This window comes from Xenia sp. Carnegie-2017, unplaced genomic scaffold (assembly GCF_021976095.1).
Source record: "Xenia sp. Carnegie-2017 unplaced genomic scaffold, XeniaSp_v1 HiC_scaffold_6, whole genome shotgun sequence".
NCBI lineage: Eukaryota > Metazoa > Cnidaria > Anthozoa > Malacalcyonacea > Xeniidae > Xenia > Xenia sp. Carnegie-2017.
The window spans coordinates 19,695,766-19,701,877 of NW_025813526.1; positions in this window are offsets into that span (position 1 = coordinate 19,695,766).

Consider the following 6,112-nt stretch of genomic DNA (forward strand, 5'->3'; position numbering starts at 1 on the left):
ACCTTACATCAAAGGTACGTCTGAGACTATCTCGCGTATCTTACGACCATACAACATACATGTCGCACATAAACCAATCACAACGTTACGACAAGTACTAACGAACATAAAGGACAAAGAACAACTCAAAGAACGACAAGGTACAGTTTACAAAATAAACTGCTCCGACTGCCACGCCTCCTATATCGGGGAAACTGGCAGGAACTTAAACATAAGACTTACTGAGCACAAACGAGCTACTAAGAAACAAGACAAAACTAATCACATTGCCGAACATCACCGAATCACAAAGCACAACAATGACTGGGATTCGACAAAATGCATCTCTTACAGTACTGACTATAGACAACGGCTTACATTAGAAAGTTGGTATACCAACTTGGAACAAACCCCCCTGAACAGATCACAGCAATTACCGGCACCTTACAAACGACTTATTCACAATACAGACAAACGATCAACTAAAAACACTACACTTCAAACTAATTCACAATGACAATACACAATTGACACTCACACAATACAACTAAATACGTCACACCTAAATCACACATCACAACTAAAGATAAAATATTTCACTTCACACTAATCCACAAAGACAATACACATTTCCTGTACACACAATACAATGACGTAAGAACCAGATAACAAATACGACTAACCTGACGTTTACTCCTCATTTGACTCTGAAGATGACTACCGCTAAGGTTGTCGAAACGTCAGTCAACAACAACAAAAACAGTCATTCTCAGGACTTTATTAACCTGGACGATCATCATTTACAAACATATAACGATACTCCCGGGTTCAAACCATTTACTTTAAAGGATTTTTATTGTTTCTCTTATTTTTAACGTTGGAATGCAAGGAATTATTAGGCAAAACCCTCAGGAAAACCCCATCTATTCTAACTTCGCGTGTGTAGTATGTGTTATTAAAGTGTGCGCATGCGTAGATTGCACGAATAGATGGCAACTTGAATTTATCGAATCGCGTAAATTGCAACTTTGAAGGAAGATTTCTCTCAATTGTGCACCTGTTTCGCTTCTCTACATAAGATTGTCATTGATGAAGCCATAGCTGTAAATTTCACCTAAACTTCAGTAAATCTTATGAAATTTAACGGCCGCTAATGATATGGCCGGTAAAGCGTAGAATATTTATTACGAAAAAATACGAAGTGGTAGATGTAAAGTGGGTTTAAAATGTAAAACTTTAGAGTTCTAGTTCGTTCAGACTGAGTGCCCTGCAAAGCGCTCAGGCACAGCACCAATGTGAACACAACATTTTAATGGTGCCCAAATCAAAGTGCTCGGGTCTGGACACTACGAAAATAGATAGTACCCAAGTACGGTGCTTGAGCACGGGCACCAATGTGAACGACGACACCTGAATAACGTGTACAGAAAAGCACACGTTTTTAAAACTTGTGTACAGTGAAAAACATGAAACTTTAAATAAACGAAGCTACTGGGTACTACGTAGTGTAAACGGCCTGCAGGTTTGTGCCCGAACCAGGCTACCGTTTTCCGGCACTCAATCTGAACGCGCTGTTATTGGCTTTGATTCGCATTTTGAATATAAGCTATTACACAATTGAGATTTGCAAAACAATGGCGTAATGAATGCCCATTCTTACAAACAGTTTCTTAGCATTTTCAGATGCCACGGTCTACTGGCATTGATGGTATATGGGCTTCGTGGTGTCAAAATATTTTACCGGCACCTGCGCTCTTTGTGTAGACTGGCAATTTCTCATTAAATACGTGTTTAAGTTTTATAATGCACTGCAGAGAAATAGAAGATACGGAATGTCTGATTTGCTTTGCTTAAATAATTTGAAGTGTCAGAATAACAGCCTGTTATCATCTAGTTTAGTCTTATGAAAGAGCATTAGTGTATTTAAGACCGATACGGGGTTTGAAACACTTTATGAGAAGAAAATCGGACGCATATTGTCTATCATGATATTAGCGCCAACTATTTAGCTCCAGGTAGTCAGTAATAACCAATTGTTAGGGAATATGAAATAAATTTTCATTTAGTGAGACAAAATCTTCGGTGTTGTGTGTTCTCTCTAAACAGTTTATTTTGAGTATTTTAATCATTAAAAGAACTAATTGATAATGGAAATTGAAAAAGATATATTCAAATTTTAAAGACTTCAGAGATATTTTAAACATGGTAATCTTGATACAATTCGTATTACTTGACACACTTATTAAAAAATGAAGTTACTAAAAGTGAAAAAGATAAGAACTTAGTGTTCTATGATCATCTTATATGAATTAAGACACGATTATTGAAGAATCATAACAATCTTTTGATAATTTCTTGGCTTTGTATTTTTCTTTAGAGCGATGAAAACAGTAGCGGAAATTGTTCAAAACAATAATAAGGCAGATATATTCAAACAGAGCAATACATGAAGTAAAGTGAAAGCATTGCTTGAAAACTATTTTTCTTTTCTTAGTCATAAACACAGTTGAATGTCTTTTTCTAGAATTACACTGACCAAAAAAAATTAGAAAACTTTCACCATGTAAGACCATACAAAATCTAGCAGATTGATTTCAACAACACAATAATCAATAAATAAACATTAGACACAAACCTTTTAACTGTATAAGAATCTTTATCTCTTTTTTCTTTTTCAACACTATGTGTTTTTTCGATCGTTACAACTTTTAATATACCAGTACTTTGGTCAAATTCAAGCTAAAATATTTTTGGATAAGAAGTAAATGTGGTTGAAGTGTTTCCATCCATTGACAACTTGTCAACAGATTTACTTTACATTTTTAAAAACATGCCCTTTTTTGATGTAATTAGTGATTTTTGAACATGAAAAATTATTGTTTTTTTGCTTAAAGCAGCTAGTTATTAAAAAGTGTGAAGTTTATTTAATGGCATCGTCCTTATACCTCCAGCGAGAACAACGGCTTCACAACTGCGATTGTCAATTTCTTTCTTGGTATGAAGGATTTAAAATAAAAATACGCTTTCTCATGCATGTGAATAAATAAGTATTTTATCTCATCACACAAAAAATTCCGCGGAGTTTCTTGAATTTTGCGACAAATTTCACTTAAAACTTTAATCGGAGAACTTTGTGTCAGCATCTCCCTCTCTTTTCCATGCAACCCTTAGACACTAAGAATGTACTAATGATTAATACTTAATTTGAAAAATTGTAGTTATAATGAAAAAAGTTTTGAATTGAAATAATTACCTGTTCATTACTTTGATCATTTGTACAAACTCCGCTTAAATTTGTCCTGATATCTCTGTTAAAAGCCTTTGCTTCTGAACTCGTACTAAAAAAGCAATACCGTGGAATCAACTCAGTTTTAATTAAAACGTTTCTAAAAAACTTGTAATGAGGTAACTGACTCATGAAGAGAACTGATGAATGAAGACAGTGGCGTATGTAGCGAGCAGGTTTAGACCTGCTATGTTAATTTTCCTGTGTTCACTCACTGTAAAAACAATATATTTCTAAAGAAATAAATAATGCAGATGTTTAAAATTTACATAACAGGACCAAACCTTACGAGCTGGCTACGCCACTGAATGAGGGAAGTGGAATAGTTGACAACAAATTTGCATTTCTTCAATAAGTAGGGTCAATATTTGGTGTTTGTGTAACAATATCCAGCTGTATAAAACTCGCATTGAATCTGACATCAATATCTATTATATTGGGTATTGAAGTAAATGTGATTTGTTCCTACGATCTACTTATTGGGAATTAAAAAAACTTAAGATATTAAAAGCAACGTAGAAGACATTTCAAACATTAATATATAATAGGTATTGATTGAGTTCAATTATTAGTAAGTGCATCTATTTAAAATTTAACAGATTAGAATTTACCGTTAGGAAATTCTTTGACGTAAAAGGAATAATGCTTATAAAACGCTATACGTTTAAAATTATTGTAAGGTTCATAGGCGCACTGTCTTTGTGTGTAAAAATGATAAAAAAGTACACAGGCGTAAATATAGTTTATATAATTGCAATTTAAATAGTACATAGCAAAACTTGTATCATGTATCTATGTAGTGACGTAGCTGATGAAGAGTTGGAGTCAAAAAATTGAGCAAGATATACCTTAAATCGAAGTTATAGATTTTAATTCTACTCGTCATCATGATTAGTGAAGGCATAACATGCCTTTTAGTATATCTATGTAATACAACAACAATAACACCCATGCATCTTCGTATATGGTTTGCGTTAAATACTGCATGTTGAATTTATAACCTTTTCATGCTACTCGTTCGTTTCTCACCCATGGCAAGAAAGAAGTATAATCAAGTTTTGCCTTAAGAAAATTTGTTCAGATTTTAAATTAAGTGCATGCAAGGAGATTCACAAATTTCACATGTAAAATAGTGCAACCTAATGCAGATATGAAAATATTGGTTGAACTAAATTGTTTCAAGCGTAAATGTTGTCATGCCAGTGTTTATTGTCTTAAGATCAAAATTATGCACGGAAGTATTTTCCTCCTAAGCTTTATGCCTTCTAAGTTTTTATAATTTTTTTTAATTTGTTAAACGTTTGATATTGTGCGTTAAAAAAAAATTGCCGCATAAAGAATGTAACGAAAATATGTTCTAAGATTTGAATCTTACTTTATGCAGTAAACTACTTGGTTTAAGCAAAGAGTTTTTTGTGAGATAGTTTATCTATGTAGTCAAAATGATTATTCTCAAATTTGATTTAAAATAGTTGTGATATTAAAATGGTCAATAAAGAATACAATTTAATTAATTTTCGCTTTTTTCTTCCATATTTTTCCCTTTAAAACTGTATGGGAAGGAATAAGGAAAAGTGAGACACCTGGATGTGCTTTACGTTTGAGGTTTCGTGTATAAATTTGTTGCAATCAATGATAGTTTTTTAAGGTATCTTAATGTCACAAAAGTAACATGTGTAATTTGAAATAATACAATCTAAAAATAACACCAAAATTTGCAAGATTTTGCGTTATCTGTGATTGCAAAATGTTCTAACCGTTTAGTTTTATAACAATGAGCAATATTTATAACCAAAAATTTTAGAATATTTGAAGAATAAATGGAATCAACTTGATCTAGATTACAAGTAAATTCACGATTTCTCCTCTTTCTGAATATTGAAGAATTCATGTAATAAAGTTCTAAATATTGTAAATTACCTTCTAATATAATAAGCATACCTTTTTCTTTTCTCCGTATGAACGGGTAAATTTAAAGGGGATTTAGCATCAGCAGTACCATCATACTTTATTTCTTTATAAAAAATATAAAAGTAGAGCAAGTGAACCACAGCGTAAAAAAGAAAGTTGCTTTTTATAATAAATATGTTTGTAGGGAAAGACCAAGTTTACTGGAGTTAATAGAGTTTACTAAATTAAATAAAAAGAAAAAACCAAGAATCAATTCTTCAAGTAAATTATTAGAATTTAGCTACACGTTCTTTCCAAGATCAAAGATATATATCAATCTAGGATTTTAAAGTAATAAAGAAATTTTTTAAAATCCAAGTATTGTAAATCTGGTATTTTTCCTAAAATATTCAAAATAAAAAAACTGAAAAAATGTAGAACTTTATTTATTACTAATTTTTACTTAAGTTTTTTTTAATTTTTCCAATTTTTACGAACAATAGTTAAAAGCAATTAGTGGAAAATTTTTGAAATCGTCATATAGAGAACAAACAAAAAATATTTGTAATAAAAATAACTAGCCCCAGCCTTGATGGTAAAAAGCAAAAACAATTTTAAATAGAGTACTTCAGACTTTTTAAAGCATACGTTTATATTAAGTAAAAAGCAGATACTTAAAATAAGTAAAATAGTTGAACCAAGGCAAAGTCAAACAAATTGTACTTAGGCATATCAGTTTAGAAGGATTTAGGAGGAAAAGGCTCTCAGTAGTTTCTAGCACTAAATTGCAAACCGCATAGTAAAACATAAGATCGAAAGAAAACAAGGAAAAGTTTACCAAAAACAAATTTTAGTTGCATATGTCGTTGTTTCTTAATAGTTTAATTGAGTTTAGTTTTATTTATATGTTAAGAGAGATTTAAAATAGTTTTGATCCTAAAAATATATCTCTTGTAT